At 43.9% G+C, this 25,965-nt stretch overlaps 1 protein-coding gene across 8 annotated transcripts in view; it reads left to right on the top strand.

The window, feature by feature from the left end:
* Positions 1-25,965, top strand: part of AFF3 (ALF transcription elongation factor 3) — a 561,437-nt gene that overhangs the window by 457,538 nt on the left and 77,934 nt on the right. The window contains exon 1 of one of the 8 annotated variants that reach the window (XR_012899644.1): positions 15,020-23,483. The exons of the other annotated variants lie outside the window; for them this stretch is intronic. The gene's annotated coding sequence lies outside the window, so the exon portion shown is untranslated. Of the gene's footprint in view, positions 1-15,019; positions 23,484-25,965 lie in introns of those variants that run through there. 8 annotated transcript variants of the gene reach the window in all.

Raw genomic sequence — 25,965 nt, 5'->3', positions numbered from 1 at the left:
TCCCTCCCCCAAACAGCTGCCATGCTTCCTGAAAAGCTGGGTCTGGTGCACTCCCTTTCCCCTGCTGCCTGCCTTCCTGTGCTGGCGGGAGAGAGGGGAAAGAAGGGAAGTCCTGGGCTGAGGATCCTCCTCCCATGCAGGAAAGCAGCATGAGGAAGGAAGTCCCTGGCTGTGCACCAGACCTGGCTTTTCAGGAAGCACACCGGATGTTTGGGGGAGGGGAGGAGCAGTGCATTCCACAGGATCCCCGGGCACCAGTCAAGCTGTGAGGGTATGTCTACACTAGCCCCCTAGTTCGAGCGGAGTAACAGTAGTTCAAATTAGAGATCCTAATTCGAGCTACCTACTCCGTGCCGCATGTAGCCGCGGGCACGGAGTTCGGACTAAGGGACATTTAAAAATGGCAGCACCCTGGAAGATTCAAATGAAGCCTGGGATATTTAAATCCTGGGCTTCATTTGCAACTTCGAATGCCTACATTAGCCTCCCTAGTTAGAACTAGGGGGCTAGTGTAGACATACCCTTACTGTCCCTGCCCCCTGGCCAGACCTCCCAAGAGTACCCTGCCCCCTCCCCCTGCCCAGTCCCCCACGAATACCCTGCCCCTACCCCCACCAGCACTCTGCCCCAGTCCCCACCAGCACCCTACCCCCTGGCCAGACCCCCACCAGCACCTTGCCCCGATCCCTGGCCATCTCCCACCTGCCCCAGCCCCCACCAGAACCCTTCCTTCTTCCCCGGCCCCCACTGGCACTCTACTCCCTGGACAGAATCTGGCCAGACCCCCACCAGCACCCTGCCCTGCCTCATAGCCAGACCCCCATCCAGCACCCTGCCCCTGCCCAGAGCCCCCTCTGCTACCCCACTCCTGCCCCAACACCCACCAGCACCCCGCCCTTGCCCCCTGGCCAGACACCCACCAGGACCCTGCTCCTGTCCCTCCCTCCTGGCCAGACACCTACCCCCAGCTTGCTCCTGTACCTTATTTTCCACCCAGATTCTGCCCCCCCCCCCATCCCTATTCCACTCACTGTCAGCTCTGTCCCGCACACTGGATTCCTCATTTTTGCCCCCACCTCAGAGTGTAGAGGGACCCACAAATTCCACTAACCTTGGAACCCCAAAAGAATTAATCTGTCCTGAGGCCTTGAACCTCAGTCCTACCTACCCTCCCCCATATGGGAGAGGGTAGGTAGCATACCCCCTTTTAGCATAATTTAAACTATACAATCTATAGATACTATGTTCCACTGTCTTTGCAATTTGCTTTTCATACTAATCTGAATGCTGTAAGGATGGGTCTCTTCTATACTTTATGCATAAACATAGCTTCTATTCATACTTTAGGAACTCTATAGGGGTGTCTAGACTACAGGGTATTTTCGAAAAAAGTGGCCTTTTTTCAAAAAAACTTTCCCTTCGTCTAGACTGCCACCGCATTCTTTCAAAATTAAATCGAAAGAACTCAGTGGTTTTTTCGACCATGGTAAACTGCATTTTACAATGAAGAACGCCTTTTTTCGAAAGTGCTCTTTCAAAAAAAGGCATTCTTGAATGCAAATAGGGCTTTTTCGAAAGACAGCATCCAGACTGCCTAGGTGCTCTCTTTCAAAAAAGCGGCTTACTTTTTCGCAAGAAGTGATTGCAGTCTAGACGCTCTCTTTTGAAAGAAGCTTTTTTGAAAGGTTCTTTTGAAAAAGCCTCTTTCGAAAGAGGCTTGTAGTCTAGACGTAGCCCTTTCATGCGCATATGCTAATGGCATGAACAGGGACATTGGCTGGTTCTCACAGTACCTTCCACATCTTAATGACTTAACCAAACAATGGAGGTGCTAATTGTTTTATCAGCTTCTTGTAATTACTTGAACCATCTACTCACGGTCTCTCTCTTTTTTACCCTCCTTTTTTCTCTTTTCTTTTTTCCTCCGCCCCTCCCCCCTCCATTATTTATTCTTGGATCTTGACTTCTAATACTCCAGTCATCTGAAGCAGTGAGATGCACCCATGAAAGCTCATGATACTACTTACTTGTTTTGTTAGTCTTTAAAGTGCTAATAGACTGTTTGTTGTTTTTTATGTTTTTCCTGTTACAGACTAACTCAACTACCCCTCTGAAGCTCTCATATACATACAAAGGGAAGAACAGACCCCTCCGTGTGGAAGTGCGTCAGCCAAATAACTCACAATCTGTGCTCCCTTATTATTTATTGACACAGTAGAGTATAAGTGTGCCAACGAAGTAAATAGATGATCAAGAAAAACCTTTTTTTTTTAAAATTCCCTTGTTCTGATTTACACAATAGATCAAAATGATTCTAGAAAAGTCATCGAGACCTGGCAAGTAAATCACACTCTTCCTAATTACCTTTTCAGACATTTACTGCGCTTTTGTGAGTGCGTGAACTGACCCTGGCTTTATATAGTATACATTTCAAGTTCTGCATTGTTTTAAAACTAAGTGATTACTTCCAACAGTGACAATGCTGGTTGCTGTGTAGGGCCCCGCCTGACGAACTTCGTGAAACACTCTCTGTTCTACTGCATTGCCTCATTGTCCTTATCCTCTGTGTTTCTCCTGCCCTTCTAACATTTTGGAGTGAGGAGAGGAGCAGGAGATACAGATCCCCTAACGTAGCTGGCTTCCCAGTGTTACCGTTTTTTTTGGCTCTCCAACCCTCACCTTATTTTCCCCCTTTTTGTTCCCCCTATGCAGCTTCACTTCCAAGCCTTTCCCTCCTGAGATGTTTGGTTCCCTGACCCTCCTTCACTGTTTCTTCTTTTCTTGCTCCCCAGGAGCCTTCCTACCTGACATGCTTTGCCAATGCCTGCTCCATCAACTGCTCAGGCCCAGCTGCCCAGTGAGAGACAGGTTTATATTGGCTCATGGTGTCACATTAAACTCTTTTGGAACCTAGCCAACTCACCACCCGCTGCTGAAAGGTTAATGTGTCCTGCACAGTTAGAGTGAATTGACCTCTTTTTTTCCCTCCCCCTTTAACAATTTTATGTGAATCTGGCCCTTCTCCAAATGCATGATTCATAGCATTGGCTAGAACCAGCTGTAGTTCAAGCAGGCTTCCCCCTCATAGCTGTGTTAATGCTTTGCAGCCTCACATGCTAAATACCTCCTTTGGCAGGATTGTGCTCTTTCTGAGCAGAGACTCACTGTGGTCCTGGATGGTTTGGTGTTTTTTTTATGATACAGACAAGTGTCCTTTCATTTGCCAGGTGACCTCAGCAGAAATTAATCCAGGCCAACAGTGGTGGATTAATGCATCCTGCCACTTACCCTATTAACTGAAATGACCTTTGTCTTCAGACCATGAAGGTGCACAAAGGACACTCAATCAGACATGACAATTAGTAGGAATTGTTTATACTTTGTAAATCCTCTATTCTGCTTCCCTGACTGTCCACTACTGCCCCACCCTCACAATCCCTTCAAATAGTTATTTCCTGAGGTAGCTTCCTTTAAGGTCATGAAGTCCCTTTTCTCAAATCTTACATGTTTGATATTGAACAATGACACCATGTGGAGATAACAGGATTTGTAAACATTTGATACTTCAGTGTGACTATCTGAAAATAGATGATGGAACTATTCTACCCCCATCACCCAATAAAAAAACACTTTGAGGATCATTTAGGAGTCTTGACTGAGCTAGAATAGTTGCCGACGGGAAAAGGGGAAACCTTGGGAAATTAACAGTCTTTTTAAAGTTCTCAGAGAAAAAGCCTTTTGCCCTAAATCTTTGCCCTGAAAAGAGTTCCAGGCATGACTTACTATAAATCTCATGGGGTCTTTTTAACCCTCACAGAGCTCTGCTTAAAAGCACTGAACCACGCCAAACTGCTAGGACATCAGGATGGTGTTGCGGTTTTTCCCTTTCAAGCTTGTCTATTGTCTTCGTAGCGTATTGCCAGTGTTCACAGGGCCAAATGAGATCCTGCCCTTTCCTTTAATGTACTCAGTGCTCTTTAGTTTACAATCTGTGAGGTCAATAGGAAAACACAGAAAGAAATCGCCACCAAATGCCGACCTTTACTGGTTTCCTTGTCCATTTCTGATTTCTTATCCCAATTGTTCTTACTTAATTGAACGTGGCTTTTCTTCTATTCTAAAAACTAGCTAAAGTGATTATTACAATAATTCTCAAGAAATGAGCAATTCTAGAGGCTCTGTCAGGGTCCTACTGCACTGATTTCCAGGATGGGGAAAACTCATTTTACCTATTTGAAACTTTACTAGAGCAAATTTCTCATTTGAACAATTTGGTATTCCTATGCTGCTTGCAGAAGGAGGTATATGGAAGCAAGGTGCTGCTCAGATCAGCATATCAGGTTCTCGTAAAAGGGCAGGCCTGCCAACAGTGGGGGCTGACCCGGCAATTCAAAAGGGCCTGGGGCTTCCAGCCACCTTTAAATCATTGCCGGAGCACCATGTGGTGCACTCTGGGTAGCTGCAAGGACTGAGAAGGTTGGGGTGTACTGTGGTCCAGGCAGCACTGAGGGCTGGTTGCCCTGGCCCTACCCCTTCTGCTTGAGGCCCCGCCCCTTGCAAGAGCGTGGAGCCAGTTCCCCCCACCTTCCCCAAAGGTCCAGTGAGACCATTGACTCCTTTGTAGAAAGGTCGGGTCTGGCCCACGAAAGCTCATCATCTAATAAACCATCTTGTTAGTCTTTAAAGTGCTACATTGTCCTGCATTTTGCTTCAACTACCCCAGACTAACACGGCTACATTTCTGTCACAAATATTGATCTTCTAAGTAGAGATGGTCAGAAATTTTCAACAAAACAATGTTTCATCGGAAAATGCTAATTTGTCAAACTCAAAATGATCCATGAAAACATCTTGGGTATGACAAACTTTTGTGGAATCAGAGGAAGGGTTCTGATGGAAACAATTTCCTGGGAAGCACATAGCTTTTCAAAACCACCATGAGTTTCCAAAAGAATATTTCTTTTCCTGAGTTTCTATTTCATGAGAAATTTTGGGGAAAAAAATGATTTTGGTCCAAATAGAACCAAAAAACAATTTTCAAAATGTTGAAATTTCCTATGAAGTGAAACTTCCAAGTCTCATCCAGTTCTCATTGTAAGATACCCAGCGCAGAAGAAGAACTAGTTGTTTTCCCTGTTCTCAGGATCAGACCCACCATTCTTCTGTCTCCTGCTGCTGGAGAGAATCTCGGCACTGCTCTTGGATTTAAATTACAGAGGAAAAACATTTGTCAGTTTTGCAAATCCAAAAAGAAAAAAGAAAAAAAAAATTCAAGAAGTTAGCAAGCCCTAAATTCTTCTGGGATTGTCCATGCCTGATTGAAACAGGGATGTGCTGTGATCTTTAGCTCAACCATAATTTTAAAATCATTATCTGCATCTGCATTCCATCTGCTGCCAAGTGTTCTTTAATTTAAATCTAAGACCATTTATATTTGCAAACACGTTTTAAAATGCCCCTTTTTCTGTATTTGTGAAGTGAAATGAGGACTGGGGACAATTGGTAGCTCTGGAGACTGAAGAGCTCCCATGTCATGTCATGTCTTTATTGTCAGGAAAGAGTAAATGCCCAGTTGCTATAGCACTTACGCAATAATATTGTTTGCTTCCTGTGTAGAAACTATACATATCTCATATCCCTGCAGTCAGAGGGGAAGTCCTTATAATGAGGGCTTTAGTCTCCATCATCTTGTTGTTTGTATTTCGAAGGCAGTCAGACTTTAAAAGTGCACTAGTGCTGCATACCTTTGATACGGTTAGCTAAGCTGAGCCAAATCCACATTATCGAGATTTGAATGCTGATATTCTGCTCTCTCTACATTCACATATCTCTAAAGGGAGCAAAATACCAGAGCAAGTAGCCCCCCTGAGCAGAATTTGGCCTTACTGTAGGAATTCTGGTGTTACAATGCATTAGTGAAGAAGCAAATTTGCCTGTGGTAGTGTCCCATTTGTGTAGCAGGAATTTATTAATGTAACCTTTTAATACATACAGTAGAACCTGAGAGTTACAAATACCTCAGGAAGAGAGTCTTTTTATAACTCTGAAATGTTCATAGCTCTGAACAAAACGCTATGGTTATTTCAAAAGTTTACAACTGAACATGGACTTAATGCAGTACTGAAACTTTAGTGTACAGAAGAAAAATTATGCTTTACCACCTTTTTAAGGTAATTTGCTTTTAACAAAGTATTTTACTATATTTGACTCATATTTGCCTTCCCCCTACCCCTGATCTCTGCTGCTACCTGATTGTGTACTTCTGGGTCTAAGGCAGATGTGTTGTTGGCTGGTCAGTTTGTAACTCTGGTATTCGTAACTCGGAGATTCTAATGTAGCAGCAAATCCTGCCCACACACTACTACTCTCTTGAGCTCTGGCAGGGCTGGAGCACAGTGGAAGCAGTGTATTTCCACTGCACTGGATGGAAAATAGAAGACCTCCCAGATGCAGAGCCAGCACGCCTCTTTGTCCACATTAAAGTTCAGCTCTGTGAAGGCATCACATGCCCCAATGCATAGGCATTCTAGTGAGAGAGGAGTTTGGGAAGGGCTGGTTAATTCCCAATTACACAATCTCACTAGCAACCTTCTCGGGGCAAAGCATCAACTGTGAAGCAGCATTAGCTGTGGTGGCGAATGCAGCTTGTATAGTCAATGTATGAAGAGCGGGGGGGGGGGGATGAATTCTGAAAGAGAAGATAACTCTTTTTAATTATGAAAATCTGAGCAGTCTTTTTTAAGATCATCATCATTATCTGAACCTATACCATTGCCTCAACTAACATATTTCATTATATTGTCAAACAGTGATAGGCTGCAGATTGGTTGAGCCAAAGCTTAACTAGTTTTGATATCTCCGACATTTCATAAAATGCTCTTTCTGTGCAAAATAATTACCAAAATAGTGGCACTTTTCTTGTTTAGACATTATTCTTGGCTCACATGGCTTTTGCAAGACACTAAAATTAACAGCATATGTTTCCAGTGCTGCAATGTAAACAGTTTTTGTTTACTTGGGCAGTGATTGCCTAAGGTTTGTTTTGAATTTAAGCCAGAATTTGTAAAAGGCAATATTCTAATCTTGATTTTTTTTATTTGATCTTTGTAACATGGTGGACTCTCCTCTGTGGCACCTCCCACTGGATATCCTGGGAATTAGCTCCATCTTTGTGTAGGGCACTCTCCTCTGGTGCTGTCTCACTGCTGTCTCTTCACTTCTGGGCCCACATTTCTCCCTGGACCATGGTGTCTCCTTTCTAGGCATTGCCATCTGAGTGTGCTATGCTTTATTGTCTCTTCCCCCTTCTGAGGGAGTAGCAATGCACTATCCTATCGCTCATCTCAGTGGCCCATTGCAGTCATCAGTCTAGCCCCCTGCAAATTGCAGTCTCACTTGTCCACTCTCATCCTTGGCAAGTGTGGGAAGAAAATGGGGAGGGTAGGGGGAACAAGCCTGTCTGCTACTCTGAGTCCTGACCTAGGAACCCTCCAGTGGCAGCTTCTCTCTGCCCTCCTCTGACTCTCCCCTCTTTCATTCTCCCATTTCCCCATCATAGCCCCTGGCACCTTCCCTTCCTGTGCCTCCGGGCCCTCAATTAAAAGTCCTCTTGCTGCCCAGTATTGTACTCTCCATGGTCTTAATGGTGTCCTCCCTTATTGGGACCCAGCTTCTTCTCTCTGAGCACCCTTGAGGGAACTGAACTCCTCCATCCCTCAGTTCCTGTTATACAGGGCTTGTTTGGCTCTAATTGGCTGTTTTTCAATCTTCCTTCCTATTGGCTTCTTCTGATCTACTCTCCTATTGGCTGTCTGTGATACAGTCTCTCTGGGACTGCCTTTAATCATTGCATAGGGCCCTGTCACAATAATTTATAATATAATATTTTAAAAGATCGTTACTTATTCTTTTTCTTCTCATAAAATCAGTTTTCACACCCTTAAAATTTAGTTGCTGCATTTCTTATATCAGATCTATACTTAATTACAGTTAGTTCTCCTGCTTGTCATTTGGTCTGGAATCATATCCTAAAATGTTGGAGAAAACTGAATACATTTGCAAAGTTTTAGTCCATGAGATCATCCAGCAATTTGTAACTGCAGATGCTGTCTGTCTAACTTCATTTCCCCATCTTAAATAATTATGATATTGTTTCTTTAAAATCCGTGATAACAAAAGCCAAAGTGATTTTAAATAATCCAGAGACATATGGAATTGTTCGGGATAAGAAAATAACAAAGTGCTGTGACTCTTTAAACATGGAAATCTACCACAGAAACCACAGCAGCCTCTTTGACAGGCTGCTGTAAAACCTTTCATTTACTTTGAAGTTTGGTGTTATTTATGCCCTTTTGAGGTTTGCAGACTAAGGAAATAATCTATTTTAATAATGTGAAGCCTTCTTGTGACCACCAGTGATGGGAATTTCTGCCATTTCCTGTGCCTCAATGACAGGGCCAATGGGAGCTTTTTTTAAAAACTTTTAATGTTGCTAGTGATCAATGGCATGACATCACCTACTGTTAACAAAAGTCTGTCAGATTAATACTTGACTCTCATTCATAGGATTACATGGTTAGTGAGACTCTTTTGTGTCCTCTCTTTATAGTGATGTTATTTTATTATATTAATAATTCAGAGCAATGACTGGCATTGTATATTTAATTCAAACTTATTTTAATTATGACTGTTGATCTACCAATTTTTAATTTTTTCCCAAGTTTCTTGCCACTATGGTATCACCTCTTGGTAACTGCAGCTCTCTTCAGGCCAGCTAACAAAGGGAAAATTAAAACAGTGTCTCAGGCAGGAACAGAAAATATATGTTCCTGCCTGAAAGCTTCTCACCTCCTAATTACCCTGCAATTGCGAGGTTTAAAATCTAATTTATGAGCGTGGACAGAATGCCTACATTAGTCCATTATTTCATTATGATCTTTCATTACGGATGTCAGGAATACAGTTCTCAGTGCCACAATGTTATCAGCTGTTCTAGATAACATTGCTGTAACACACCCACATTGGAGAGAAGCTTTGAAAAAGTTCAGAACAGTCTCCAAACAATAACATTTTATAGAAGGTGTGAGATGAAACCCTAACATTGAAAAACTGATGGCCTGTTAAAGATTCTTCAGTATTCTTACCAAAATGGAAAACAAACACAGAAATGTCTGGAACAAAAGGCAGTTTCACAGTTTGCTGCTCTAATATCTCACACACTGTATAAAGCATACCAAACACTACCATTCATCAAATAAGCTGTTACGTATGATTTCAAAGCACTGCAACAAAGACTGCAATAAGCTAGTTGATGTACTTGTAGAAGTGGTGCACAGTGAGTGGCAACATAGATCTTTAGGGTGTCAAACACGTGTAGAGAGGGCTAAATACTGTAGAGGGGGCTAAATTCCATTTTTAATTATGGCGTAAAAAATTATGATTACATGTATCCACAATCCACTAGGGTCTCCAATTGGCATCAATAGATTGTTTGCACTGTGCACAAAAGTAAACTATGGCCTTCATGTCGTAACAAAACTATTAGGGTTCGTTTATGTATTTTGTGTTCAGTACTTGATTACTGTATTCAGTATTGCTCAGTGGAAGACTATGCTCACATTTACAACCATGACTATTGATGCCCTTTGCTTCTCTTCTTTCTCCATCTTGTTTCTGTTCCTCTTCCCTATGTGTACTTCCTCTCCCATCTCTTCTCTGCATATCCTTACCTACAACTACTCCCTGTTCCTCTCCTCCACTCACAGGCTTCTTTCTGGTACGTCTAGACTACATGCCTCTGGCGACAGAGGCATGTAGATTAGGCTACCCGACAGAGTAAAATGAAGCGGCGATTTAAATAATCGCCGCTTCATTTAAATTTACATGGCTGCCGCGTTGAGCCGACAAACAGCTGATCAGCTGTTTGTCGGCTCAGCGCGATAGTCTGGACGCTCCCCTGCCGACATCAAAGGGAGTTGTCGACAACCCAGGTATGCCTTCCCCATGCCACAGCTCAAATAGGCAATTTAGTAACTAATGCTTACATTTAAAGTGCCATTAGGTTTTCGAGTCAACAGCTCAATGAGATCCATGGTAGGTGGAGAAGTTCCCACACCTCATTGCTTGAGACTGTCTGCATGCTCTGGCAGACAACAATGTAGCAGTTTATACTTATTCATTTTTGAAGGATGTTTTTGCAGCTGTGAGGAATAGAAAACTTAGTTTCATTTTTTTTTAAAGGTAGATGCTTCAGATTTTGAATATATTACAAACATAGCATGTGGGCTTGATGTTTGAAACCTGTGAGCTAGACAGAAAATCTGAAACCCCACTAACACATCAGCATCCTTCTTAATCACAGTGAAGGAGGACAGGAAATGTTCCTTCCACTCATGAGAAGGTTGTTAATAATATCGTTTAGGGTTTTTTTAACATTTTTACTTTTACTCTATTTCTTGTTATCTGGGAATGTATTACAACTTGAAAGAGCCAGTACATATGTTCTCACAGTTGGACAGCCCACTTCCCTCCATCCAAGTGGCAGCTTTGGATGCAGGCTTCAACACCTTTAAAAGCTTCTCTCTGGATCCTGCTGCTAAATTTAAATTCTGTGTGATATGGGGATATACGCTACATTACACTGCACATCCGATATCATGGAAGATATTAGCAAAGCTGTAACCAGGAGGAGTCTGTAAGAAGTACTAAGCCTGTGATGATAAAAGCTCCTGAAAGAAAAGAGGCCTTTATGTTTGTTAAATTGCATGGAGAAGAAGCTAGCAGCTTCTTGTGGACATTGTGAGGGAGAATCATCTTTGTTGAACTATCCCCATCTGTCACTGATAGGGAGAGGCAGGAAAAACAAACTTTCCAAACCCTGAAAAAGGACAGACTGAAGAACAGACTAAATAAGATACACATGAGTTCCTAGTACTGTAAGAAACTTAAAAATATGTGTGGCTGTTAGGAACAGCAAAACACATGAGGTACAGGATGATTTACTCAAAAATATATCTAGGACTGGGGCAATCTGAGCCTATAAAGACAATTACATCAAAACACAGCATGGTTTAAGACCAAAATGTTTATTAAAATGTCATACAATTCTAGTGCTGTTTTCCTTCTATTAAGCAGCACTTTTAATATAACAAAGGATTAATAATATGCTGCGTGAAGGTGCATTCCGGGAACCGCTGTGACTAAACACGAGTCCCACTCTGGATTAATAAATAAAATTATACAGGCAGTCCCCGAGTTACATGGATCCGACTTACGTGCGGGGCTTTTCTTACGTGCGGGACGCCCAGATGTGCCACGGTCCCGCCGCTCGCGTCCTCCGGGGCGAGAAAAGCTGCTCTGCGTCTCCCTGGTCTGCTGGGAGGGAGTCCCCACCCCCCAGCAGACCAGGGAGACATGGAGCAAAGCCGTGGAGCACGCGGGCAGCGGGACAACCCAGACACGCCGCGGCTGTCCCGCTGCCCACGTGCTCCGCGGCTTTGCTCCGCGTCTCCCTGGTCAGCTGGAGGACCGGGGGGGGGCTCCCCCCAGCAGACCAGGGAGATGGGGAGCAAAGCCCCAGAGCACGCCGGCAGCGGAACAGCTGCGGCGCGTCTGGGCTGTCCCGCTGCCCAAGTGCTCCGCGGCTTTGCTCCGCGTCTCCCTGGTCTGCTGGGGGGGAGCGCAGCTATTGCGCCCCCCCCCCCAGCAGACCAGGCTTTTCTCACCGACGACGCCTGGGGTAGAGCAGCTGGGGCGCTGCCGGGTTGGTCCCGCAGCGCCGCTCCTCGGCACTACTGGACCAACCCGGCAGCACCCCAGCTGCTCTGCCCCAGGCGTCCCCAAGTCAGCCGCTGCTGAAACTGACCAGCGGCTGACTACAGGAAGCCCGAGGCAGAGTTGCTCTGCCCTGGCTTCCTGGAATCAGCCGCTGATCAGTTTCAGCAGCGGCTGACTTAGGGACACCTGGGGTAGAGCAGCTGGGGTGCTGCCGGGTTGGTCCCCGCAGCGCTGAGGTGCGGCGCTGCGGGGACCTACCGGGCAGTGCCCCAGCTGCTCTGTCCCAGGCGTCCAAATTCAGCCGCTGTTGAAACTGATCAGCGGCTGATTCCAGGAAGCCAGGGCAGGGCAACTCTGCCTCGGGCTTCCTGTAGTCAGCCGCTGGTTAGTTTCAGCAGCGGCTGAATCTGGACGCCAGTTCCGACTTACATACAAATTCAACTTGAGAACAAACCTACAGTCCCTATCTTGTACGTAACCCGGGGACTGCCTGTACTAATCAATTTTTAGCTTATTTCTCCCTCCCCATTTATTTTGTTCATGAACAAACAAACCTTCCACACTGTTTTCCATGGACAGCATATACAAATTGATTCAATTCACATTTGGATCTTACTTTATTATTTGAAATATGAAGTACCATTGTTTCTTAATATAGATTTAATCTACTATATATTTGAAGGTGTTTGTCTGTAAGTGAGAGATTCTGTTTGTCTACCTGACAGTTTATTCAAGAATTGCTCCTAAATATTAAGAGCTAGGGCCACCAAATTTGATATGCAGTTTCCTCTTATTATAACTTAAAGCAAGCTAAGGGTTTGGTTGTGCCAGGACAAAGGGGTGTGCCTGGAATGTGATTGTTTGTCATAATGCAGAAAGGGAGGGCTCTGCTTGCAGGGACATTTATACTGCATAATGACTACAGAGGGACAGCAATGGGCCAGAGATATAGGGCTCCACCATTATTCTGAAATTATACTTTCAGGACTGAAACTTTATGATGGTGTGTCACGATGGGCTGGGTTCCAGTCCCCTCACTCAAGTGGAATATTGCATTGCTCCACAAGTACTTCTATTAAAATTGTGGTGTAAACTACTAAACCAAAATAAAAGTATCAGCATCTGCCTTGTGGACTGTGACTTTGGGATCCTTCCCCCAGTATCAGACCCTGAAACCAACCCACATGCAAATATTCTGCATCTTCTGAGCATTTCTTCCTGTATTGTTTCTTGAGTTTCTTGGGGTATGAGATGCAAATGAAATCTCACATGCAGCTCCTTTGAAAACACATGCTACAGTTGTTTTGCACATGGCAGAAAATAGTTTGTGCTTAGTGAAACAGAGAAAGTATTTGGAGAACCTTTAAAGGGATGCTGCCAGTTTCAAAATTATTGGCTTTTAGCCACTGCTACTCTCGGCTTTGTTAGTTGCTCTCTTTGGCCCTTCCCCAGACTGTTTAATGCCTTGTGTGATGATAAACAACTATGTATTTGAGCATTTATAATTTTTTACAGCATCTCAGAGACAGCTCTTTGATCCAGTGTAGACTAACCGAAAACAGAATGGTATTCAGCATAAGAAATTATGTACAGAGACAAGTGGTAAAATTTAAAACCTCTCTGTATAGTTCTTTAGGCAGAGCAGAGCTAGTTACAATAAACTCTTTCACAGGACATACTGTAAATTTCAAGACCGTGTGTAGACTAGAGCAGACAGGCTGAGAAAGTCCTTTGGGAGATGACAGAATATGGCTTGAGTTAAAGCGTAACACAAAAACTAGCAGTATCAGTGCTAAGAGTCAGCACACTTCATCGTGTATTTAAATTTATTACACCCACTCGAACAGTTATTACAGTAGTTAGTAATTTTATCTGCACAAGTTCATAAATATTTAGACTTTCAGAGCATAGAGACTGATGTTTCTGGACAAAGCCATTTTCACAGTCCTGTTGATTTGAAGCCAAAGGCTGAACTGTTGTTGTGTGACACATTGTGACACTATGTGTGGAAGCGATAAGAAATTCTTTTTTTTTTTTTAGATTGTGAAATACGGGGTTGGGCTTGTTAGTAATACTCTGACACAAGTTGCCAGTGTGCCAAAACAAAAAGAGTGAGACAGATGCCTCTCTGGGTGCATAATATGGGCCAAACTTCCCCTAATAGGACATTTAGGGTACGTCTACACTGAACGCTTATTTCAAAATAAGCTATTCCAGAATAGTTGTTCCAAAATAGCTTATTTTGAAATAGCATGTCTATACTTCAGGAAAGCCACAAAATTAGTTGGAGGCAGGCTTCCCTAATGTAGACAGACATGCTATCTCGATTTAGAGCTCTAGGTGGCACTAGAGAGGAATAACTTAGAATGGCCCTGGTGAGGGGCTATTTCGAAATAGCAGAAGTGGAGCATCTACACACGCCTTATTTCGAAATAGCTATTTCGGAATAGGTATTATTCCTTGTAGAATGCGGTTTACAGATTTTTGAATAAGCCATCCATTATTTTGAAATTATTTCGAAATAACGGAATGGCTGTGTAGATGCTCATATTGTTATTTTGAAATAATGCTAGTTATCTCGAAATAACAGTGCAGTGTAGTTGCACTCTTGGAAGGACAGCAAAACACAGTTGATACTATTCTGTATTTGAGTGATAAATGCAAAATTGACCTCAAATTCTTTAAACTGATTTTTCCCCAGATGATATAAGTCACTGAGAATGAATCCGTGCCACTAGAGTCTAAGTTTTTAAGACAGTGGGATTTTTGAAAATGTAATCTGCATTTTTAATCAAGTAGCACAACTGATTAAGGAATATCCAGGAATTCTATTTTCTTCGACTAAATCCAAGTCATAGTTTTCTGCAGTCCAGAAGAACAATATTTCATTCTAACCCTTTTCCTGAAAAGCGCTCCATTTGCCCAAATGCATTCTTTGATATAATTGGAATCAGACTATAAGCAGAAGTCTAAAATACAATGGCTAGGAGCAGCAGGTGCTTTCCTCGCTTTCAGATTCTTGAACCTGATTAGAGATCCCAGTATCTTAGCAAGATAGTCTAAAGCAGAATTTTTCAAACTTGGATCGAGGTGCCATCAAGGTAAGATGCTGCCAAGCCTGTGCCGTTTTGTTTATTTAATGCATCAGTTGCCACAGAGCTTCACAGCTACCATTGGTTGTGGTTTGATATTTCCAGCCAATGGGAGCTGTAAGGATCCGTGGCTATGGACATGTTAAGTAAACAAAGCGGTGCTGGCCTACCGGTGGTTTACCCTGGCAGCCCCACAATCCACGTTTGAAAAGCAATCCACGTTTGGACAGTATAGGTTAGCGATGATTGTTCAATGTAATGCCCAGAATGTAAGTAAAACCTAAGAATTATGAACAGCTCAGGAATGGAGAGTGTTCTGAAATGCTTAAACAAAGCATTATGGTTGTTCTTCCAAAAGCTTACAACTAAACAGTGACTTAATACAGCTTTGAAACTTTACTGTTCAGAAGAAAAATGCTGCTTTCTCTTTAATTTTTTGTGTTTACATTTAACACACTGCAGTACTGTCTTATAATGGATATTGCCTATCTCCTAGAACTGGAAGGGACCTTGAGAGGTCATTGAGTCCAGTCCACTGCCTTCACAGCAGGACCAAGTACCATCCCTGACAAATTTTTGCCCCAAATCCCTAAATGGCCTCTGCAAGGATTGAACTCACAACCCTGGGTTTAGCAGGCCAATGCTCAAACCACTAAGCGATCTCATCCCATCTCCTTCCCCTCCAGTATTGGGGGCACTGTATTTGCTTTCTTTCTCTCTCTCTCTCTCTCTGTGCTGCTCTCTGGTTGCAAACTTCCAGTTTCAAATAAGGTGTATGCATGACTGGTCATTTTGGAACTCTGGTGCTCAGAAGCCTGATGTTCTGCTGTATAGGAAGTTCTGGTTCCAGTGTTTTGGTGTGACCACATGGGCAACAGTCCATCTCTCAGTTTTGTAATCTTATCTTTACTGCAGTCTCTGCCAACCTGCAACCTTCATTATTTCTCTCCTCCCCGTTGCTGTCTTTCTCAGGTTTCACACCTACTGCTTCAACTTCCTGGTGTCACTGTTCCTCCCACCTTGTGCGCTTACTGCTTTCAAATTCTCAGGCTGAAATTATACATGCTCAGATTGATAGCTGGTGCTGTCCTGGTCTAGTTGACCCCTTTTCTCACAAAAGGTCAGGAACAAAACATTGTTCTCATTTGCCATAATTTACTGGAATCTAGTTTATATAAAACTTGGCCCATTTTCCTAGTGATTTGATCCTTCAGTTTAGAATTCAGACTCCCTAGCTATCTAGTCTGTATCTCTATCTGCAGTTTTATAGCACATTTATCACTGGTGATACACTATCTTTCCACAGTGGCCAATCCTAAGAGGATGTGACCACTAGACAGTATTATTGCTATTCCTCAATCTGCCTCAGTCCTGCCTGATTAAATGGTGGTCTTTTTTACAGTGTGCGCCAGTCCTTCCCAGATACATCTACTACTATAGAAATCACTCCTTTTAGCTCACAGAGCCAGGTTGCTATTGTTTTCAGACAACACTCTGTAGCTCAGTCCTAGTGAATCGTTCTCTCTTATGTCTTTTAGAAAATGACAGCTCTCCATTCCCTTAACTGGTGACGGCATTCCTTTCTTTTTAAAGGGAGCCCTACAGTAGTTCCTTGATTTCTTCCTTTTCTGAGGGGAATCCTCAGTGTATCCTCACTTGCCCTCCTCTTCCCCGGCAGTCCCAGATATAAAAAATATTCTTTGAACCAATGTGTGCCTAACAGTGCTGTACACTTTGGGGCCTTCCACCAGGCAAAAGGACTTGGATCTCTATTACTGTGCTTCATTTTTTTCTGCTGACCAAAAAGAAACCATGTTGAGCTCCAAACCTTGTATTCATAGCTGAGTCATCTCTTCTTTTATCTCTGGCTTATCAGCCACGTTACCTAAGAATATGACGCAGGGCTGGATTACCTAATAGGCAGACTAAGCACATGCTTAGGGAACCAGCAAAGCAGGGGCACATAAAAAATGTGATTTTACGGTATAGTATTGTTTTTATTTTGAATTACAAATGGGGGGCACCATAATGTGGAGACCATGGGACTCTGTTCCGGGCGCAAGGATTGTTAGGAAGAGATGGGATCCACCTAACAAAGAGAGGAAGGAGCATCTTTGCGGGCAGGCTTGCAAACCTAGTGAGGAGGGCTTTAAACTAGGTTCGTCGGGGGACGGTGACCAAAACCCTGAGGGGAGTGGGAAAGTCGGATACCGGGAAGAAATGCAGAGAGGAAGGGGCAAGAAAGGAGGACCCATGTTTCGAATGGAGAAGATAGGACGATCAACTGGTTACCTGAAGTGTTTGTACACTAATGCGAGAAGCCTGGGCAACAAACAGGAAGAACTGGAGGCCCTGGCCCAGACCAAGAAAAATGATTTAATTGGGATAACAGAGACTTGGTGGGATGACTCACATGACTGGAGCGCTGTCATGGAAGGGTATAGACTGTTCAGGAACAACAGGCAGGGGAGAAAAGGAGGAGTTGCACTATATGTAAGAGAGCACTACGATTGCTCTGAACTCCAGTATAAAGAGGGAGAAAAACCTGTTGAGAGTCTATGGGTTAAGTTTAAAGGAGCAAACAACAGCATTGATGTTGTGGTTGGTGTTTGCTACAGGCCACCGAATCAGGTGGATGAGGTAGATGAGGCTTTCTTCGGACAACTGAGCGAAGCTTCTAGATCGCAGGCCCTGGTTCTCGTGGGGGACTTTAATCACCCTGACATCTGCTGGGAAATCTATACGGCAGTACACAGGCAATCCAGGAAGTTTTTGGAGAATGTTGGGGATAACTTCTTGACACAGGTGCTGAAGGATCCGACCAGGGGCCGTGCGCAGCGTGACCTTCTGCTCACAAACAGGGAGGAACTAATAGGGGAAGTGGAGGTGGGTGACAACCTGGGAAGCAGTGATCATGAGATGGTAGATTTCAGGATCCTGACGAAAGGAAGAAAAGAGAGTAGTAAAATACACACCTTGGACTTCAAAAAAGCAGATTTTGACTCCCTCCGAGATCTGATGGGCAGAATCCCCTGGGATGTTAACATGAAGGGGAAAGGAGTCCAGGACAGCTGGCAGTATTTTAAAGAAGCCTTATTGAAGGCACAGAAAGAAACCATCCCGACACGTAGCAAGAGAGGCAAACATGGTAGGAGACCGGACTGGCTTACAGGGGAAATCCTTGGTGAACTTAAGCACAAAAAGGAAGCTTACAAAGAGTGGAAACTTGGTCAAATGACCAGGAAGGAGTTTAAAGGTATAGCTCGAGAATGCCGGGGGGTTATCAGGAAGGCGAAAGCGCAAATGGAATTGCGACTGACTAAGGATGTGAAGGATAACAAGAAAGGTTTCTACAGGCATGTTAACAAGAAGAAGATGATCAGAGAGGGTGTGCGGCCCCTAATGGATGAAGGAGGTAACCTAGTGACAGATGATGTGGGGAAAGCTGAAGTACTCAATGCTTTCTTTGCCTCTGTATTCACGGACAAGGTCGGCTCCTGGACTTCTGCGCCAAGTGACGCAAGATGGGATGAAGATGGACAGCCCATGGTGGGTAAAGAACAGGTTAGGAACTATTTAGAAAAGCTAAACGTACATAAATCCATGGGTCCGGACTTAGTGCATCCGAGGGTAATAAGGGAGTTGGCAAATGTCATTGTGGAGCCTTTGGCTATTATCTTTGAAAAGTCGTGGAGATCGGGAGAAATCCCGGATGACTGGAAAAAGGCAAATGTAGTGCCCATCTTCAAAAAAGGGAAGAAGGATGATCCAGGGAACTATAGGCCGGTCAGTCTTACCTCGGTTCCTGGAAAAATCATGGAAGGGATCCTTAAGGAATCCATATTGAGGCACTTGGATGAGAGGAAAGTGATTAGGAATAGTCAGCATGGATTCAAGAAGGGCAAGTCGTGCCTGACCAATCTGATTAGCTTCTATGATGAGGTAACTGGGTCGGTGGACATGGGGAAGTCAGTGGATGTTATATACCTTGACTTTAGCAAGGCTTTTGATACGGTCTCCCACAATATTCTTGCCAGCAAGTTAAGGGATTGTGGATTAGATAAATGGACGGTAAGATGGATAGAAAGATGGCTAGAAGGCTGGGCCCAGCGGGTAGTGATCAATGGCTCGATGTCAGGATGGCGGTCGGTTTCTAGCGGAGTGCCCCAAGGTTCGGTTCTAGGACCGGTTTTGTTCAATATCTTTATTAATGACCTGGATGAGGGGATGGATTGCACCCTCAGCAAGTTTGCGGATGACACTAAGCTGGGGGGAGAGGTAGATACACTTAAGGGCAGAGATAGGGTACAGAATGACTTAGACAAATTGGAGGATTGGGCCACAAGAAATCTGATGAGGTTCAACAAGGATAAGTGTAGAGTCCTGCACTTGGGACGGAAGAATCCCAAGCATAGTTACAAGCTGGGGACCAACCGGTTAAGTAGTAGTTCTGCAGAAAAGGACCTGGGGGTTACAGTGGATGAGAAGCTAGATATGAGTCAACAGTGTGCCCTTGTAACCAAGAAGGCTAATGGCATATTAGGTTGCATTAAGAGGAGCATTGCCAGCAGATCCAGAGATGTCATCATTCCCCTTTATTCGGCTTTGGTGAGGCCGCATCTGGAGTATTGTGTCCAGTTCTGGGCCCCCCACTACAAAAAGGATGTGGACGCATTGGAGAGGGTCCAGCGGAGGGCAACCAAAATGATTAGGGGGCTGGAGCATATGACTTATGAGGAGAGGCTGAGGGACTTGGGTCTGTTTAGTCTGCAGAAGCGAAGAGTGAGGGGGGATTTGATAGCAGCCTTCAACTTCCTGAAGGGAGGTTCCAAAAGGGATGGAGAGAGGCTGTTCTCAGTAGTGACAGATGGCAGAACAAGGAGCAATGGTCTCAAGTTGTGGTGGGAAAGGTCCAGGTTGGATATTAGGAAAAATTATTTCACTAGGAGGGTGGTGAAGCACTGGAATGGGTTACCTAGGGAAGTAGTGGAGTCTCCATCCCTAGAGGTGTTTAAGTCTCGGCTTGACAAAGCCCTGGCTGGGTTGATTTAGTTGGAATTGGTCCTGCCTAGAGCAGGGGGCTGGACTTGATGACCTTCTGAGGTCTCTTCCAGTTCTATGATTCTATGATTCTATAATCTTTTCAGTGCTTAGGGCCTCTAAAGATCTTAATCCGGCCCTGAATATGGGTAGTTTTTACCCAGGGAGGGGGGGATAGATACCCTTACTCCAATTGTGTTACCTTCTTCTGTGAGCCTTAGTATGATCTCAGAAGGGCAGAGAAACTTATAACAGGAAGGAAAGAGGAATTTGCATGGAGGATGATACATGCAGTTCCTCATAAGTGGGACTAAAATGTGTTTATAAGGTACAGTCTTGCTGCCCTCATGAGGTAGGAAGTGGGGTTTGAGGAACACATGGTATGTGGAGTCTGAAAATAGCAAACTCCCAGAATTTATTTCTTTTTTCTAGAGGAACTCCAAGAGCTGTAGAAAAGTGCCCGAAGCGTTGATACTATTTGATTCAAAAAATACAACTGACCTCTACTGCAAACACTAAACACGATAAATCTACAGGTGCTCATGGGTATGATTGTCTTTTTCCCATGCAGCAATATGGACCAACTGTCTTACCCACTGCCCAGAAGAAGTTGGGAAGGCAAACAATATGTTACATTCTTTTTTTTTTTTAAATGGAGATTGCCTATCTCCTAGAACTAGAAGGGACCTTGAAAGGTCATCAAGTCCAGTCCCCTGCCTATACAGCAGGACCAAGTATCACCCCTGATAAATTTTTGCCCCAAATGGCCTCTACAAGGATTGAACTCACAACCCCGGGTTTAGCAGGCCAATGCTCAAACCACTGAGTTATCCCTCCCCTGCTGGCTCTCACATGCAGCAGGATTGCTGAAGCCATATATATAGCATATTACTTCATTAACTTACCCTCCCCACACTCTGTCCCCCATCCCCTGCCTAGAACATGAAAAAACACAATGGTTATCATATGGCATCACACATACTTTTTAAGTCCAAGCCCACCTTGCCAGCTCCGCAAGTGCCAAGCAGCATGAAGCTGAACTGGCTAAAACAAAACTGCCAGTGTAGTATAAAGCTCAAAATTACTTTAAAATACTATTGATGGAGGATGGTCTGCACAGAAAATTCTGTTCCATCCTGAGACCTCGTGAGGAAGCCACACAAGTGAAAAGCTACAAGGCTGATCTCAGCCAGGGCATCTCTTCTTGTCTGCTTGTGGAAGAGGAAAAAAGAGCCTTTGAGTGATGATGCTACTGCAGCCTGTTTGGTTTGATAGAACATTAGTCACAATGAAAGAGGATCCTCACATAAAGCACATCAAAGATTGGGAGAGTATTTCCTAGCTACAGTTTTAGATCTCTAATTCAAAGACACCATGCCTGCTTTCCTCCCAGTGTGCAAGGTTGGGCCAGACAACTACAGAAGATTCTTAGATATAAGGTTCCTAACTGTGTATAAGAGTGGATTAATGAGGTAGAAAGAGAAAAGACAGTCTGTGGGGACTGGATGAAGGAATAATAACAAAAGCCATCAAAACCCTTAAGTCATAGGGAGCAGATATGCAGTGCTATATTATTCTTGGTTCACAACTTCTTTCACATGCAACCCACTCTCCTACATGCCCAGAAAAATCTCTTCAGGAATGGCTCCCAGATTTACTCTGAAAAAGGGAGGATAACAGGAATTGATAGAGTATCTCTGTGTGGTTTCAAAGCGTATTGTAAATCCTCAACCCATTAATCCTGAGAGGTGCATGTGAAATGTGAGACACTGTCTGTAGTGTTTTCTTTTCCTGTTGCAGTATTTACGGTTTTTAGGAGACTAGTTATTACCATTGGGAAGATATTTGAAGGCCCAGACTGGAAAGAGTTAACTTTCCTGGACCAGGGAATCTTGCTGCTCATATTCAGCTGATGCAAGGTCAATGACAAACACACGGAGGAAGTCAGAGTTGCTTTATTTTTCTTGTGAGCAGGTCAAATAAAACACTGCTGATGCTCCATTTATCTGGTGAGACAAGCAAACACTTGGCAGCTGAGGAAAGCATACATTGGAATCTGGCACCAGTCTCCCAGCACAGCTGTCAGCCTGCTGAGTAATCACTTCATCTCAAGTTAATGCAACTGCAGGTTTTTAGCACCCTTTCATCTCACGTGCCCAGGCACACAGCCTTCTGCCAGAGCGACAGATACCTGCAATGCTATTATTAATTTCTTTTGTCTTTTTGGCAAGAGGGCACTTATTTTGGCTGGTTTCTTCTGTATTTCTTTTTCTAATCCTTACAATATCCTTTCAAGGTGGGAGCTGCCATTTCACACTGCTGCTTGTAGTAACAATCAAACCACAAATGGGGGGGCTGATAAAAAAGGTTAGACTGAATTTCCTTTTTTCTGTGAGTTTGAAAGATTTTTTTTAAATATTATTTTCAAGGGAGGGGGTTATTTGTTTGGGGAGTTCATATTTTAGCAATTACAAGTATCATAAATGCCATAGACCTCATTCTGTAGGGACAGCTGATTTCCCATAGGTTTGCATTTTTGGATAATACCTGCAGCCTTGTCCACACAAACTATTTAAGCAACTCCCAAGGACAGTGTTAAAATATAGGTGGAGTCTTTGAACTCCATTCTTAGCAGCTGTACTTCACTAGCTGTCCTGTGCCAAGATGGTACTGCTAAGAGAATGTAGCACTTTTACAGAAGCATTATGTATTGCAGCAAGCCAAACAACCTCCAGGACTCTCACTCATCATGACTCCCCTTTCAGATCTCATCCATTACATCAGTGGTCTCAAACCTTTCTTATGCCAAAGATCAACCCAGGATCTATCCTGCCCCTTCCCTGAGGCCCAACCAATTTCTCCAAAGCCCCATCTATTCAACCCCATTCTCTTCCTCGCTCTCCACTCCCCATCACTCATTTTCATCTGCCTGGGACTGAGGGTAACCATGCAAGAGAAGGTGAGGGTTGCAGGTTTGGGTGCTAGGAGGGACACCAGGTGGGGGCAAAGTGTTAGGATGCAGGAGTGAGGAGGTCAAGCTCTGGGAATGAGTTTTTTCCAGCCTAAAGCCACCTCCTGCACCCAAACTTTCTCCCAACGCCCATATGCCTCACTCCTTCCAGCTCTGAGAGGGAGTTTGGGTGCTGGAGAGGGCTCCAGATGGGAGCAGAGTGTTGGGTGCAGGAAGGTGTGAGGACAGTGGGCTCTGGGAGGGAGTTTGGCTTTTGGCTCAGGGCTGGCACAGGGGGTAAGGGTGCAGGTTGCAGCTGGGGAGCACTTACTACAGATGGTTGCATGCTGCTCCTGGAAATGATGGCTGGCTAAGGTCAGGTAACCTCTCCGAGCTGCCCCTAGAGGAAGGGGGTCTCCATATGTTGCACTGCTGGTGAACACCTGCAAGTGCTACCCCTTTTGGTCAACTCGCAGCCAATGGAAGATGTTTTGATAGTGCTAGAGGCAGCACAGAGCTGCCTTACCCCCCAGGGAGAAGCATGGGGCTAGGTAGAGGCAGCCTACTTGAGGATCACGATCGACTGACAGAGGCTCCAGGATTTACCAATTGATCGCGATCAACAGGTTGGTGACTCCTGCATTATATGAGTAAAATATGAAAATATGTTTCTGTTTTCTAAAGATATCACTAGACTTGTGGGAACAGCTCTGCTGAAGAAAGGGGAGTGATTAGGTCTGTTTTGTGCATTCAGTCCCAAATAGAAGGCCATGGCAGGGCTACCCACTCTGTCTTTAGTACACCATTTTTAAAGGTCAGAAAATGAATTAATTTGATACCTAAAATCAGTCACTAATTATACCACAGGATGTATCAGCAGCTAGGTAATTTGCTGAATATGTAATATGCATTTCTGTACTGCTTTCTAGCTTAAGATATGAAAGTGTTTTACAAAGTACAGTGAATTGAACCTCATAACACACTGTAAAACAGGTAAATGTTATTGTCCCATTTTGAAGATGATGAAACTGAGGGGACGTCTACTCTTCATGGCTCTTTCAAAATAAGCTATTCCGGAATAGTTTATTTCAAAATAGCATGTCTACCCTGCAGGGAAGCCTCAAAATTAGTCCTAGGCAGGCTTCCCTAATGCAGATGTGCTATCTCGATTTAGAGCCCCAGGAGGCCCCGGGGAAGAATAACTTAGAATGGTCTCAGTGAGGGGCTATTTTGAAATAGCGGCAGTGGTGCATCCACACATGCCTTATTTTGAAATAGCTATTTTGGAATAGGTGTTATTCCTCATAGAATGAGGCTTACAGATTTCAGAATAAGCCGTCCATTATTTCAAAGTTATTTTGAAATAACAGTATGCCTGTGTAGATGCTCACTTTGTTATCTCGAAATAAGTGTGCAGTGTAGACACAGTGTGAGGCACCAAGAGGTCAATTAGCCAGATCAGGATCACTTATGTAGTCCATGGACGAGCTGAAAATAAAATAGAGGATTCCTGACTCTCAGTTTTGTGCTTTAGCCCCAAATACATCTTTCATATATGAAAACCTGGGGACAGTTGGCAATTTGCAGGTGGGACCACTGAAAACATTTTCCAGCAGGGATGCTGAAAGGCTAGTATTCCATTACTGTTCCTTTGTATATATACTGCCTCCTAGAACCAGTATTTCAAGAAATTGTTACAAGAGTGGAATGGCCCAATACTCAAGTACAAAGGTTCGAGTGTGTTTTAAATAGATAGACACTGAAGGGTATTTGAAAGATGCATGTGGATGCTAGCAAGAAAGGAGCACTTCTTGCTGCCTATCCCTGTGATTCATTGCTAATTATTAGCGCTAAGGCATTCCCAACTGCATGCATGAGAGACTCTCACTATCTTTCCTGTCAGGCATTAATGATAATGAAACAAATTTTGGCACAAAGCTATCAGTTTGTACTTTGAGGAACTACCATGCAGAATTTGCTCCCCACAAAGAAGGAATGTGTTTTAATGAACCCTAACTGGTTTTAAGGATTAGGAAGGATGCTACTGTACTACAGAAGCATGTGTCGGGGGAGGGGGAATAAATTACGCTAGAAGCAGGGTTCCTTTAAAATTAGGGGCATACTTTATCACTGTGTCTGAAACAATATTACATATACTAGGCAAGAGCCTTAATTAATGTAACTTAATTGAAGTCAGTGAAGCTATGTCAGTTTACACTACTGGAGGACCTGACCTTCAAGTATTGCTTTTTTACTGACACTCTTGTCTGGCATATTTCTTCTTGATTTTTAAACTTCTTTGAGGCTGGAAATAGATTTTCTGAACCTTGGGAACATTTGAAGTCTCTTTACTCTCTCCTGGCTGTTTCCCAAATCTCTGACATTCTCAGACTCAGAGCAACTTCTTTTCTTGGTAACGCATTTATTTCTCAAAGCTAGCCTGATCCCCAGAAGTGTCATTTGTTTACCAAAGGCAGCTCTTCTCACTGCTTGTTCCATTGTGCCCCCTCACCCTACCCACAGAGACTCCTGAATATATACATAGGCCAGAATTTCCCCACTGACATTGTTTATCTCAACATTCCTCTTTTAGTGGTGCAAATTAGCTCTCTTTTGCTGGCTCAAAGGTTGTGGCAGTCTTGAACATTAAATAAGATTTTGCTTTATCCAATTGTACAGAGAAATTCAAGACTGATTTCTTACCTGCAATATTTGTTTAAGTTCCTAGAAAACATGGTGGCACACCCTGAAGATATTGATCTGTAAGCTAAATTGCAGTCTGCCCCCTTCAGAGTCATCTGTGATGTGCAAACCATCATGTTTAAAAGTGTCCTATCCTTCTTGATGCTTTATGACCCATGTGACGGCGCGTTGGGGGTTCCCCGTCTCCTGCACCCCGAAATGGCACAAACAGACTGCACCAGCCAGTGGAATTGAGGGTGGTTTATTGCTCCTCCAGCACAGCGCAGAACAGATGTAATCTGGTTACAGGAACTGGGCTAGGATGCCTCAGGCCCCCTTGAGATGGGGGAGACTGGGCCCCTAAACTCCAGCCCCTTCCCCTAGGCTCTCCTCCATGCCCTCCGACAGCCAGCAACCAACTCCCTA

The sequence above is a fragment of the Pelodiscus sinensis genome, chromosome 1 (assembly GCF_049634645.1).
Source record: "Pelodiscus sinensis isolate JC-2024 chromosome 1, ASM4963464v1, whole genome shotgun sequence".
NCBI lineage: Eukaryota > Metazoa > Chordata > Testudines > Trionychidae > Pelodiscus > Pelodiscus sinensis.
This window is presented reverse-complemented; position numbering and strand designations above follow the sequence as displayed.